The 15,650-nt window shown below is 39.6% G+C and overlaps 1 protein-coding gene and 1 pseudogene across 1 annotated transcript in view; one reads left to right on the top strand and one right to left on the bottom strand.

Moving 5' to 3' along the window:
- Positions 1-15,650, bottom strand: part of PPTC7 (protein phosphatase targeting COQ7) — a 41,969-nt gene that overhangs the window by 19,363 nt on the left and 6,956 nt on the right. The gene's annotated exons all lie outside the window — the stretch shown is intronic.
- Positions 3,712-4,124, top strand: LOC102742683 (small ubiquitin-related modifier 2 pseudogene; annotated as a pseudogene).

Raw genomic sequence — 15,650 nt, 5'->3', positions numbered from 1 at the left:
GATCGAGCCCCGCATCGGACTGCCTGCTCCCTGGGAAGCCTGCTTCTCCCTCTCCCACTCCCCCTGCTTGTGTTCCCTCTCTCGCTGTCTCTCTCAAAAAATAAAATCTTTAAAAAAAAAAAAAGCATATAAGCTGTTCAATAAAGCTGTGGGAAAAAAAGGCCTTAGTATACATAAGTAATTTACTTATAAAGAACAAGTTATAGGGCGCCTGGGTGGCTCAGTTGGTTAAGCGACTGCCTTCGGCTCAGGTCATGATCCTGGAGTCCCAGGATCGAGTCCCACATCGGGCTCCCTGCTCGGCGGGGAGCCTGCTTCTCCCTCTGACCCTCCCCCATCTCGTGCTCTCTCTCTCTGTCTCATTCTCTCTCTCTCAAATAAATAAAATCAATCTTAAAAAAAAAAACAACAAGTTATATAAAAGGAAGAGTCATATTTGGGATTAGAATCAGGCTAAAACCAGAATAACCTACCATAGGTATATTTGAAACCTAGTTTAATTCATATTAGGTAGTTATTTCTACAAGGAAATGAGTATTTCCTCTCATGCACAAGCAAAAGCTTTCATCCACAAAGGGAGAACACTTTTTTTTTTTTTAAAGATTTTATTTATTTGAGACAGAGAGAATGAGAGAGACAGAGAGCACATGAGAGGGGGGAGGGTCAGAGGGAGAAGCAGGCTCCCCGCCGAGCAGGGAGCCCGATGCGGGACTCGATCCCAGGACTCCAGGATCATGACCTGAGCCGAAGGCAGTCGCTTAACCAACTGAGCCACCCAGGCGCCCCAAGGGAGAACACTTTTTAAACAGTGGAATTAATCCAGATATAAAGAGAAATTTTACTCAGAATACATTTCAAAGGAAAAGAAAACAATTGTTAAAGGAGAGAATGCTTAAGATACAAAAGATATGAAACAGCAAAGAATAAGAACACCTCTAAGAGCAAATGGAGGCCATAGTAAATACTAGGAAATAGAGAACTGAGGGAGACACATCCTGCCTATGAGAAGCTCACCTTCTAGTGGGCAGTGACTACTCACTCACACAGGAACTAGACAAACAGCTCCCATAAATGCTGCTATAGGGGGGGTTAAGAGCAAATGGTTAATGCTCATGGGGCACTGTGGGAATGGAGCAAGACTGCTTAAGAAATAGCATTCACATTAGGCCCTGGAAGGTAAGTCAGATTTCCACAGGCAAGGGAGAGTAGTACCAGGAAAAGAATGGAGAGCAATTAGGTGTGGCTGGGGTTTGGGTAAGTGCTGAGAAGTCGAAAAATGCAGGACAGGAGCTGAAGGGCTCCTGTGGAGGGCCAAGAATTGTTATCCAAGAACTTAAATTTTTAAAAAAGATTTACTTTAGAGAAAGAGAGAGAGAGCATGAATGGGGGGAGGGGCAGAGGGAAAGGGAAATCCTCAAGCAGACTCCCTGCTGAGCATGAGCCCAACTCTGGGGCTCAATCCCAGGACACTGAGATCATGACCTGAGCCAAAATCAAGAGTCAGGCGCTTAACTGACTGAGCCACCCAGGCTCCCCATGACCCAAGAACTTTATACTTTATGCTATAAGCTTGTGCTGTCTGATATGGGAGCCAATAGACACATGTGGCTATTGAGTTTGAAATGTGGCTAGTTTGGATTGAGATGGACTGTATGTAATTATGTAAAGTATGTAGATATGTAAAAATGTAAAATAACGCATTGGATTCCAAAAATGTAGTACAAAAAAAATGGTAAAATATTTTAGTGATAGTTTTATACTGACTAGATTGAAATATTTTATAGTGGGTTAAATACATATATTAATTGAAATTAACTGTATCTGTTTCATTTTACTCTTTTAAATGTGGCTACTAGAAAATTTAAGATTACATATGTAGTTTCCAGTATATTTCTACTGGACAGCACTGCTATAGACAACAAAAAGTCATCAAGGTTTCTGGGTGGAAGTGATATAATCCAATCTATCTATCTATCTATATTTTTAAAGATTTTATTTATTTATTTGACAGAGAGAGAGAGAGAGCACAGTTAGGCAGAGCGGCAGGCAGAGGGAGAGGGAGAAGCAGGCTCTCCGCTGAGCAGGGAGCCCGACGCAGGGCTCGATCCCAGAGCCTTGGGACCATGACCCGAGCGGAAGGCAGATGCCCAACCAACTGAGCCATCCAGGCACCCCCAATCTAGATCTTAATTTTTTAAAAGATTTATTTATTTATTTTAGAGGGAGACAGAGACAGCACGCGTGCGTGTGGGGTGAGGGGCAGAGGGAGAGAAACCCCAAGCAGACTCCCCACCTAGCAGAGCCCCACGTCATGAGATCATGACCTGAGCAGAAACCAAGAGTCCGACGCTCAACCGACTGAGCCACTCAGGCGCCCCTCCAATCTATACTTTAGAAAAATAATCCTGATAGTGATGGAGAGAATGGGTTGGGAAGAGGTTAGAGGTCAGGCATCAGCTGCAAGATTTTAGGTTAGAGGTAACGAGAAAAATAGAATCATCACTGGAAATACAGAGGAATGAATACAGAAAGACACCTGGACTTGATATCAATGTATTTTATATCAACAGGTTTCTGGATTTCAGGAATGAGTATTGATTAGATGATTCCCCAGTTGGGAAAGGGGTGGAAATGCCTTTAGAAGATATTGAATTCTGTCTCAGGGTATGCGGAGTTTTAGGCGCCAGGAGGACATTTTTAGGGAAATGTTCTATATAAAGTCAGAAACTATGAGTCGGCAGCTGGGAAGGCAATCAGAGCCAGATCTTTGACAAAGATCGGGAATTGACACCATTAGGGGTAGATGACATGCTCAGAGAGAGCACAGAGAGTAATAAATTCAAGTGGGGATCTTAGGAATGAGAATTCTTTGCCAAATAGCTCATTTGTTAATTGCATCTTACTCTAGGCATCAAATTACAATCACAGATATGATAGCTGATTAAGGAAGTATCCAGTTTGGCAGAATGATATTTCTTTGGAGGTGAAAAGAGGTGAAGCTGAAAAGGTAGGCTGAGTTAATAACTGGGAAGGCTTTGAATGACAAGAGAGAGTTTACACTGAATATAGAAGTTATTTCCTTTAATTCACTGTAATCATCTTATGTCTCCATTAATAACGTTCTGTCAGCATAAGTCTAGCTTAAGTGTTTCCTTTGACCCAAAAATCCAATTAAAACCATTATTAGACTAAGATAATGGTTACATATCTGAAATAGCCAAGCAGAAGGCTGAGAGGAGACTATAGAGTGCAGATAATTCCTTTAGGTGTACTACTTGCATGGAAATATCAGTTTTGTGAAGTGGGAGATAATCAACCAGAAAATATATATGATAATTACAATTTTTCACATAATATTTTGGTTAAGTTTCCCACAGACTGTTTTTCTAAAGTGAAGAGTTAAGAGAAAAGGACAAAGAAAATTCTGTTATGTTTCCCATTATTTAAGTCTATCTTTTTATAAAAAGAAAATTCTTAAAGTAACAGCCAATTTTCATTTTTCTAATTAACACATTTTTGTTTTTGCCTTAGTATAGTCATCTAAAAACAAAATTTTGCTGTACTTTAAAAATCATTTAGCTTTTTATTAAACTCAGAATTTTACTTAATAGCTTTGTTCTATGCCAAAAGGTGAAGGAAACTCTCCCTCCTCCACTGCTGCCGCCTTCTTCTTCCACCGCTCCTCGCGCTGCTTGTGTGCTTGTTCGGTGCGGACCTGGTACCTCTTTTGCGAAGCGGCAGCTGAGGAGACTCCGGCACTAGGCATGGCCGACAAAAAGCCCAAGGAAGGAGTCAAGACTGAGAACAACGATCATATTATTTTGAAGGTGGCGGGACAGGATGGTTCTGTGGTGCAGTTTAAGATTAAGAGGCATACATCACTTAGTAAACTAATGAAAGCCTACTGTGAACGACAGGGTTTGTCAATGAGGCAGATCAGATTCCGATTTGATGGGCAGCCCATCAATGAAACAGACACACCTGCACAGTTGGAAATGGAGGATGAAGATACAATTGATGTGTTTCAGCAGCAGACAGGAGGTGTCTACTAAAAAGGGAACCTGCTACTTTACTCCAGAACTCTGTTCCTCCAGACCAAGAAGACATTCTCAATTAGAAAGCTGCAATTTAGGGCGCCTGGGTGGCTCAGTTGGTTGGGCGACTGCCTTCGGCTCAGGTCGTGATCCTGGAGCCCTGGGATCGAGTCCCGCGTTGGGCTCCCTGCTCGACGGGGAGCCTGCTTCTCCCTCTGACCCTCCCCCCTCTCATGTGCTCTCTCTCTCTCATTCTCTCTGTCTCAAATAAATAAATAAAATCTTTAAAAAAAAAAAAAAAGAAAGCTGCAATTTGGTTCCACCACATCCTGACTACTACAGTATAGTTTTCTCTATTCTTTCATTTTCCCCTTCCCCATTCCTTTATTGTACATAAAGTAACTGTGTATGTGCACAAGCATACTGCATTTTTTTTTAACTAGATAGCCAATGGTATGTTTTGATCGACATCAAATGGAGATGGGATGGGGGAAAATACTGCTTGTGTGAAAATACCCCCTCTCTCCATTAGTGGCATGCTCAGTCAGCTCTTATCTTTATATTCTAGTAAGTTATTTTGCTCTGTTTAACAAAAAAAGAACACCACAAAAATCCTTGCATACCTCATTCGATTGGAGAATTTTAATGTTTTTCATTTATCATTGTAAAACCAAGGACAATTTTATAACTTTTTTGTACATAGCTGTTACATGTAGGGCAATCTGTCTTTAAGTAGGGATAAATTACTCTAAAGGTAATGAATCCTAGATAGTTTTCCCTTCAAGTCAAGCGTCTTGTTGTTTAAATAAACATCTTGTTTAAAAAAAAAAAAAGGCTTAGCTGTTACATGTAGGGCAATCTGTCTTTAAGTAGGGATAAATGACTCTAAAAGAAATGAATCCTAGATAGTTTTCCCTTCAAGTCAAGCGTCTTGTTGTTTAAATAAACTTCTTGTTTAAAAAAAAAAAGGCAAAGGAAAAAAGATCTGGTAAGCTGAAACTGTGGAAGCTTAAAAATCCCATCTTTCCAATTTCTTATGGTCACCTAACCGTGTTGCTGCAAAAGGCTCACCCTGAAAAAGACTTTGAACTAAGCCTGTGTCTCTCTAGCATTGTCCTCCTATTATCAGCCACGAGCATGAGGTTGCCATTCTTAAGCCCTTCTACTACAATCATCTTCAGATTGACATGCAATTAGTTACAAAGCAAACATTTTCCAGAAGATAGTGATGCCTAGAGAATACTAAATTTCAATTTTAATATAAGTATCAGTGAAAGAAATTGGCAATTTTATTTTATCCAAAACTAGACTGGCAGAATTTCTAATATTAAATAGTACCCAAAGGTAATAGCTTTATTTCTTGCATCTTTGATGATCTCAAGGCATTTTACATTGAGCCTCACACTCTAATGAAGCAAGACAGTTCTACAGGGATTGTTTTTCCGTCAGTGAAACATCTCCTATCTACTAAGATGGGTACTTGATAGTGAAGTGAAATTCCAGAAGAGAAACTGAGTAAGGATCTGGCTGGATCACAACAGTTGAATAAGAAGGGATAAAGATATCTGGTTTTATACTTTCTGCAGCAAGTATTCATCTAATGAGGCACTGGCTATGCGGTATTTATTGCAGTGCTACAGCCAACTTCTTTTCAGATGAAGAGGTTCTTCTTCAAATACCATAATCTAGTGTTCACAAAGCCAACCTTATTTGTCTAGAGATATCACAACATGAAGCATTATAACTAAAGAAAAATGAGATCACAGTATAAACTCAATATCTATCAAATAGAACAGATCATATTTGTATCAACATTGCTGAAGCCTCAACAATTTGGGCATTAAGAACACTCCCTTGTGATTCAGGACTGTGAAATGTTGTATCTGCAAATAATTATCCCAAAGAGAACAAAAAGCAGGATTACTGGAAAAAAAATTCAACAGCTGAGTTATTCAGAAAAGTACAATTTGCTTTGACTAACAGTCCTTTCACTTCTCTAGAGGTGAAATAATATAGATTGTGATGTTCTTCCTGCTTTAACAAGCAAGTGATATATTCCCTTTGCAAAAAGTTTCCCCAAAGCAACCACTCTGCATTAATCACAATGAAACCTGCTTCTTCTGAATCTCCAGAGACCAACTCTACATTAAGAACTCAAGATCTCTAGGCTGAACAGCTAATTCAAAAGCTGAGGCAACAAAGCTGAAAGAATGGAAAGGAAGAAAGGTTCAACCCCGTAATAAAATGTGCGAAAGTGGAACCTATAAGCAAAACTCAAATTCTGCTAAAGAAATGGAACTGTCTGAGGCAGTTAACAAAACTCAAATAAGGACTCCAATGCAGGAATAAATGGTCCATTTTATGTTTTAGAATTCCAAACAAAATAGCTATTCCTTTCTAGTTTAGTAAACACAAAATTACTTCATAATTAATCAAATTAAAATGTATACACATACACACCCTCATACCTACTGCCCAGAATACTTCATTATCTAGAGATGGTAAATTCCAGACTATTCTGGGCAGTTGCTTTGCCTTAAAAAAGCAGTGAAAAATGCTGAAAAGAGGTTAAGGAAATGACAGTGTGAAGGCAAAGAAACTCAGTCAACCTTTTTTTTTTTTTTAAAGATTTTATTTATTTTATTTTAGAGAGATAGAGTGAGCAAGAGTGAGCAGGAGTAGAGAGGGGAGGAGGAAAGAATCCCAAGCAGACTCCACACTAAGCACAGAGCCCAATGCGGGGCTTGATCTCACGACCCCAAGGTCATGACCTGAGCCCAAACCAAGAGTCAGACGCTTAACTGACTAAGCCACCCAGGTGCCCCCAAAGCCAACCTTTTTAAAATAAAATATTCTTCCTCTAACTTTAGCTCATCTGTTTAAATACCAAACACAATGTGGAACATGTGGCTCAATGTGGCCTGGGGACCTTGGGTATCTTATAGACTTGGGTAGGAATTACCTTCTCACCACACAAACTGAAGAGTTGAAGGTGAAGTCACAGAAAAGGTCATTTCACTCCTTTTGAGCTGCAACAGTATCTTCCCCAAATGCTAAATGCTGTTAGCAATGCTTTCTGAACAGAAGAAAGCAACAGGCAGATCACGGGCTCACACTTCCTGTGAACTATGGACAGTATGGGCAGGGCCCTTAGTGTATTATAGAATTAAAGGCTTCTGGGGCGCCTGGGTGGCTCAGTTGGTTAAGCGACTGCCTTCGGCTCAGGTCATGATCCTGGAGTCCCGGGATCGAGTCCCGCATCAGGCTACCTGCTCAGCAGGGAGTCTGCTTCTCCCTCTCCTGCTCCCCCCTCTTGTGCTCTTTCTCTCTCTCACTCTCTCTCTCAAATAAATAAATAAAATCTTAAAAAAAAAAAAAGAATTAAAGGCTTCTGTTAAAGCTGAGACTCCTGTTAGTTTCTAGATATGAGAAAATGTTATATAACACCTAATAATTTAACATTTAAATAAGAAAATAACAGCAATTAAAGTCTAGCTATCTGATGTGTGCCTACTTCTACTAGCCCTTTAGGCTAAGAGAGAATTTTTCCTTCTGTTTATAAGATTAGATCTAGAATTCTGGTCTTAAAGGTTAACCTAATATTTATGACAATTAAGCTATATATCCTTTTTTTTTAAAGATTTTATTTATTTATTTGAGAGAGAATGAGATAGAGAGCATGAGAGGGGGGAGGATCAGAGGGAGAAGTAGACTCCCTGCTGAGCAGGGAGCCCGATGCAGGACTCGATCCCAGGCCTCCAGGATCATGACCTGAGCTGAAGGCAGTCGCTTAACCAACTGAGCCACCCAGGCGCCCCTAAGCTATATATCTTTGACCTAACCTCAAAGAGGTTACTATTTACCTCCCTGGTTTTCTCACCCCTCTATAAAAATAAGAGCTGGCCTTTACTGAAATACCACCCTCTGGGAGAGGTCAAGAGTCACATGTAGCCCTGGCACAAACACTCTTTTTAAAAAAAATGAGAACATAATTTCCTCTGAGTTAGCCTGCCAAGTGGAGAACTGTCCCTTAATTTCTAAACACTAATTATATTTTTTTCCTACATGCTGTTTAATTAAGTAATGATCTTTGAGTGGTAGGACCAGTAATTGTTTTTTCTTCTTTTTACTTTCCACATTTTCCAATAATGAGTATGTATATTACCTTTCTCGGAGGGATTACAAAAACTATATAAATCCAGTTAGAGCTACATTTTACACTTACACTAAATATTAAAGTTATTCAACACAGTTTATTGAACCTCTTCTATATACATGACACTGTAGCGAAAAGCAGCTAAAGGGATTTACATGTAATAAAAGATTTCCTGCCCACGAAGCTTAAAATCAAGTGGTAGTGACTATGGCAGGGGAGAGGGGTTTGGAGAAGTTTATGATAAATGGCTGTAACAAAATAAATATGCACCAATAAAAACTAAAGCAAGATCAGATTACATGTAGCTAAAGGAATCAAGAAAAGTATTCATGGAGAAAAGAAGTGCCTCATATGAGCCTTGAATGATGAAAACATGAGTCATGAGGGAGGAGGTTGAGGATAGAATTAATTTGGGCAGTTCCCTAAGATTCTGACTAATATGGATAAAGTGCAGTAATAAAGGTGAGGTTAAGCTCTAAGAGCAGAGAAACCTGACCTCCAGGTAAATGCCTATTACATTCCTGCCAGGAACCTCTGACCAGCAATCAGTCCAAACACACTGCAGGAGTTCAGGCATAAAGGAGGTCCCCAGAAGTAAAGGGCTGGCCTGAAGTCACCCAAGTTCCTGTGGCCCACTGAACTAGTTCAACTGAGGCCTTTATTTGCTTTAATGAAGGGGGCTTTGCTCAACTGTTAGCCTAGGAATAGCTCATATCAAAGTACTATTCAGACTCAATAAAGATCACTTCAGTAAAACAAAGTTTTAAATGATCATTTGACTTGAAAAGCAGTGTATATACACTAGGTAAGGGCACAGGCTTTGGAGTCAGATCTGGGTTCAAACTGCAGCTCCAGGACTAGAATTAAGTGTACCAAGGGTGTCCTTGGGTAGCTCTCTGAGCCTTAGTATCTTCATCTGTAAATGGGTATAATAACATATATCACAGGACTGATGTGACGAACAGGGATAATGTATTAAAAGAGTACCTGCCACAATGCTCAGCTCCCAGTCAACATGCAATAAGAGAGTTATGCCTCTCTTTCAGAAAGACTAAATAACAGCATATAGAATAGCCTAGCCTGTAGCAATCAGAAAAAACAATCTTTGATTAGTGTATCTGTGGTCACAACCAAAAGACAATTCCCACTCACAGATAATGTATAAAAGATGAGTGGTCCATTCAGCTTTTCCCATCACACATCCACCACCATTCAATATCTCATTAAACATTTAACAGTAACTAAGAAACAAACTTATGTCTCTAAAAAAGGAGAAACAGATCCACCTGCACTTTGAAGAAATTAGTTTTCTTTTTCCAGAAGTGGCTCTGAAATAACCTTATTTAACAAATATCTCTTAAGTGCCTGCTGCCTACTATGTGCCAGGGTTCAGACTTAGATATTCCTTATTTTATTTATTTTTTTAAAAAGATTTTATTTATTTGAGAGAGAGACAGCGAGAGAGGGAACACAAGCAGAGGGAGTGGGAGAGGGAGAAGTAGGCTTTCCTTGGAGCAGGGAGCCCGATGCGGGGCTTATTCCCAGGACTCTGGGATCATGACTTGAGCCCAAGGCAGACACTTAATGACTGAGCCACCCAGGTGCCCCAAGATATTCCTTATTTTAAATGGAAAAATCTTATAACAACTAGTGATAAATTGGTCTAAACCATTTCCTTAGGTAATAACAATAATTGCAGCACCTCTATCACAGCTTTCCTGTCTCCTTTCTCCCTCTCTGTATTGTAACTCCCCTTCAGGGCTGAGTCTCTTTCCATTGCTAACCAACCATCTTTTTCATCTCTGGGTGTTGGCCTAGTACCTGGCACAAAAGTTCTTAGTTCTTGCTGCACACTGAGATTACCCAAGCCCCACCTCCTGAGTCAGTTTGTCTAGGATGGGCCTGGGCCTCCTAGCAAAGTATGAAAACCAAACTGCACAGGTAATTCTAATGAGAATCATTGCTGGAACACTTAGAACTCAGTAAAGGCCAGCTGGACTTAAGCATTCCATGAGCCAGATGATTCCACCTCTGAAATGCCTCTCCCACCAAGCAATCCTGTTTTCCATCCCCAAATTCAATCCTTCTCTTGCATATCCTAACCTGGTTAATGGCAGCCCAACCCACCCACACTTGTAGGCTAGAAACTTAAGGAGGCTTCCAGATGCAAAACCTCAAAATCAACTTCAAGTCCTCTTTTCTCTTTCACCCTCTTCGTCCAATTATCATTAAGTCCTATTGATATGTCTGCAATGTTTCTGAAGCCAGACTACTTTGAACTGTCCTAGTTAAAGCCTTTTCTAGTTCAGACTATTTCAGTAGCTCCCTAACTGGTCTTTTGCTTTCCTATTCTCCCATTACACTCTGTATCATTTTCTTCTTTCTTTCTTTTTTGCTTTTTATAAGATTGCTATGTCCATGTTGCTCTTCAAATACCTTCCACGTATATACACTTTCCTACTTGTATATGTAAAAACATTCTTGGGGGGGTGGGCGCCTGCGTGGCTGCTCAGTTGGTTAAGTGTCTGCCTTCAGCTCAGGTAATGATCCTGGGGTCCTGGGATCAAGCCCCACATCGGGCTCTCTGCTCAGTGGGGAAGCCTGCTTCTCTTTCTCTCCCTCTGCTTGCTGCTCCCCCTGCTTGTGCTCTGTCAAATAAATAAATAAAATCTTTTTTAAAACAATTCTCTGGAAGGATACACCAGAAACTGATAACATTAGTTCCTTCTGGGAAAGGAACTTTGCAGCTAGAAGAGAGAAACTTTTCACTTTGTACCCTTTTAAATTTAGAATACCTTTTGAATTTTGTACCATTTGAACGTGTTGCCTCTTCAAAAACCACCAAACCAAATGCAAAACAAAGGCAACAACATCTTCTATAGCTTCCTAACCGCCCCCCCCCAAATGGAACCCAGTTATTTAATATGGCAATTGTGACCTTCAACAGTTTGGTCTCAACCTATTTTCTAACAATTCTCAACTGCCCTTCCAAACCCACTCAGCCAGCCCAAACTACTCTCTAGCCACAAAACAGCCGTAGTTTGAAGACAATCTTCTGTGTCTGCTGATCCCTCAATCTGGAGAGCTTTACCATTCTTCTCACTTGCCTCAATTACTGAAAAACCCATCTATCGAGACCTGACTCCATGCTTCCACAACACCTAATGTGTGTGTATTTGTTATACTGTTCCTGTGGCCTTCCCTGCCAGACTTCAGAGCTGAAGTCTCTCTTGTTCTTGGTCTTCTTCACAGCACCTGTCAGGGACTTACAGGAAACAACCAGTAAACAATAAATTCAGTTGACTGTACTGAAAAGTTAGAATACCAACACACTGGTGTACAAACTTTCATCTGAGAACTCCAAAAAGAGTTCATCTTAGAGTTGCACAAGATGTTGTGCCCTGGGTTGGAGCTAGCTACAAGATGCTCCTCTCACAGACTGTTATAAGAAAGTTTGATGGAAAGAACCCAGAAAAGGAGTCAGGGGATGATACCACAGCCAGCTTACTTTGCCACTAACTGGTTGTAGGATACTGGCCAAATCACTTCTCTAAGCTTTAGTTTTCTCATCTGTGAAATAAGGGGCAGGGGGGCAAATTCTCTCAAGAATTCCTTTTTCTAAGATCGAAGATTCTGGGATTCTAAGTCGTACTGCAAGAAAAGGGAAACTGTTTTAGAAACTATAAAATAAAGGTTAACATACACTATGCTTTATTTTTCACATACAACATTACATTTATTACATGAACTAGTTTTGAAGCAAAGGCTCCATCTCAGCCTTCCCAAATTTTCCTTTCTCCTTATTACACCAACACATACATGTTTTCAGAGAAGTTTCAATAATGATTCAGAGAGTAAAAATACTGCCCCATGTCCTTTTACTTTGGTTTTAACCACCTAAAATGTTGGGAGAATATGCTTCTTCTTTAAGCTAAAGTCTAATTAAACTAAGCCTAACTAACAAAAAGTCCAGCCAACCATTTTTCAATTTGAAATTCTGATAAAAGAATAAAAGATGGTTATGGATTAGTATTAATTTACTTCACTGAATTCAGATGATCTGTAAATAAATATGTGTATGTGGAATGTATTCACAAAACACCCTAACTTTGTTATCCAAAGACCACTGACTGGTGAATTTAGCGTACACGAACAAGAAAAGCAATGATAAGATCGAAGTTGCTGCTCAAGAACCAAGAGAAGTGAATTCTTAAAAATAATGTGTGCAGGGATGCCTGGATGGCTCAATCGGTTAAGCACCTGCCTTCAGCTCAGGTCATGATCCCAGGGTCCTGGGATCGAGCCCCACATCAGGCTCCTTCCTCAGTGGGGAGCCTGCTTCTCCCTCTGCCTGCCGCTCCCGCTTGTGGTCTCTCTCTAATAAATAAATAAAATCTTTAAAAAAATGCATGCATAAAACATCCTTGTTTAGACTTCATTTCATAGAAACATTGATGACCACATTACCAATTAGTGGTTAACTTAGAGGCCATGAACAGTTTTCTAGCTCTTATGCAAATAACTCACATCTATTTTCTTATCCAAAACTGCTATCCAAACGTTGATGTGAAAACAGAAGCACTGGGGCGCCTGGGTGGCTCAGTTGGTTAAGCGACTGCCTTCGGCTCAGGTCATGATCCTGGAGTCCCGGGATTGAGTCCCGCATCGGGCTCCCTGCTCCGCAGGGAGTCTGCTTCTTCCTCTGACCCTCCCCCCTCTCATGTACTCGCTCTCTCTCATTCTCTCTCTCTCAAATAAATAAAATCTTTAAAAAAAAAAACAGAAGCACTTTTTGTTTCATTCAGCACAGCTATTCTTTTTCATCTACATCAAATGCCAGCATAGGCTAATTCTGATAAGTCAAAAAACCTGGATAATAGGATCCTTGAAAAATCAGAATGTACAGTCAAAGCAGTACACATATACACACAAAGAAATTCCCTTCCTTTTCAAAATAGTCTGTTAATGAGTAAAAGAAAAATCGGTACAAAAATGTGTTGGAATTGGCCTGAATCAAAATAATACTGGGTCTTTCAACAGAAAGCACTCTTTGTAGTAAGTCACTTTTGTAGTCTCTGGCAAAGTTTTTGCAGTCATTTTGTAGTCCGTGGGATTCATACCAACAATCCAATCAATTCTAGAACTATTCACCAAACTTACTCACCACAAAAACAACTATTTAAGAACCTGGTAAATTTATAAACTGTTAAATGTGACAGACTCAAGATCAACAATAAGCTTATTGATGAGAGCAATTTCATAACAACTGGAAACGTATAAATTAGCGTAACCTTTCTGGAGGGACCCATGCTAATATTTATATCAGAGGGCTTGCAAATGTTCATAGCCTTTGACTCAAGAACTCTTCAAGGAATTTATCCTAAGGAAATATTCAGATGCTGAGATACTCATTCACTCTAATCTTACTCAAAACAGAAAACTGGAAATTGGGGCGCCTGGCTGGCTCAGTTGGTAAAGCATGCAGTTGATCTTGGGGTTGTGAGTTCGAGCTCCACGCTGGTGTAGAGATTACTTAAATAAGTAAGACTTAAAAAAAATAAAATCTTAAAAAAAAAAAATGGAAATAATCTAAATAACTAAAAATAGAGAACTGGTTATTAAATTATGGGCTATACGTGCAGAAAAAATACGATGCAGTGACGCATGGAAATATGCTCAGTTTACATTACATACAAATAGCATTACAAAGCAGACTATATATATATATATTAGCTCAATTTTATTTAATAGTACGTATACATACAATTGTGTATATACAAAAGCTGGAGGAAACCACTGACTATAGTTTAGCTATGAGTTACAGGTGTCTTATACTGTGCTTTTCTGAACATGTGTTATTTTTATAAGCACAAAACAAAAGCATTTACTTAAAAGCACTAGACACACAAGCAGGAAACTTAGGTCCAAGTCCCAGCTATGATACTAGCTGTATCGACCTTATTGATGAGTCAAATTTATAGATAAGGAGGGCGCCTGGGTGGCTCAGTTGTTAAGCGTCTGCCTTCGGCTCAGGTCACAATCCCAGGGTTCTGGGATCGAGTCCCTCATCAGGCTTCTTGCTCCACGGGAAGCCTGCTTCTCCCTCTCCCACTCCCCTTGCTTTTGTTCCCTCTCAGGCTGTGTTTCTCTCTGTCAAATAAATAAATAAATTCTAAAAAAAAAAAAAACTTTATAGATAAGGAAACAGATGCAGATTAAGTGGAGATAAGAGCAGCTATTCATAGTTAAAAGATTAAATAATGTAAAACACAAAAACATGCTGTTAAATCTAAATCACTATATATAAAACTCTGATAAGATGAATCATATTTTGTGTCAAGATACTAAATAATGCTTAGGAAAAATAGAGTGAAGTACTTTCACTCTTTAAGGAAAAGCTTTGTACCCCCACCTCTCAATCCACCCAAAATCCTATTTGGGATCTTATTCAAAAGAACTGAGCATCTTTTTTTCCTCAAAATTTTAAAATACATTGAAAGAGCTATGCCACTTGCCAAATCAAGTTTAACTGATAAAGTGTTATCAGTCCAATGCCCTCTGCAGTGAGTCAGTTTTTGCAAAAAGTCTTGATTTATGATGCAATTTTATAAATTGTGTGTATTGTTTAATAGGAAACAAATGATTTTAGCTCTCAAGGAAATAGAAAACTACTGTATTTTTAAAATATCTGACAACTCCCAAACAAGACAGATGACTAAATTTTATTACTAATGACAAAAATTAGGATCCAGGGCACCACTTCTTAAAATGAGACCAAAAGTTAACACTAATTTTGAAAGGCAAATCCACAAGGCACACTGTTTTAAACTAACTAGAACTTCTCATTTGAAAAGTCAAATTTCAGGAAGGAAATACTAATGTTACTTTTCTAAAGCATTTTCCTGAAAATTCTGAACCTGAAGTCCCAAGTAAGGCCTCTCTAAAAGGCACAGGGACCTACATAAAATGCATTTGACATTTAGCTTGGACTTGACATAAGCGTTTACTCAAAGGACATGGCTGTAAGTCAAATACTGTGGCCTGGGTATAGTGCTTCTTGAGTCACCTGAGTACAAACTCCATTTGGATACTGTTGGAGCTATTCAAGTTATGTATTGCCCAGTTTCATAAAGCAGTGCTGAAGTTCAGGGAACAGCCTCCTCCAATCCAGCCCCTTCTCCCTGCAAAAAACCCCACCACAACCAATACATGCATCTTACCTTCTGCTACAATTTTTTTTTTTTTTTAAGATTTTATTTATGGGGCGCCTGGGTGGCTCAGTTGGTTAAGCGACTGCCTTCGGCTCAGGTCATGATCCTGGAGTCCCGGGATCGAGTCCCGCATCGGGCTCCCTGCTCGGCAGGGAGTCTGCTTCTCCCTCTGACCCTCCTCCCTCTCATGCTCTCTGTCTCTCATTCTCTCTCTCTCTCTCAAATAAATAAATAAAATCTTTAAAAAAA

This window comes from Leptonychotes weddellii, chromosome 13, assembly GCF_054177405.1.
Source record: "Leptonychotes weddellii isolate Sample4059 chromosome 13, ASM5417740v2, whole genome shotgun sequence".
NCBI lineage: Eukaryota > Metazoa > Chordata > Mammalia > Carnivora > Phocidae > Leptonychotes > Leptonychotes weddellii.
This window is presented reverse-complemented; position numbering and strand designations above follow the sequence as displayed.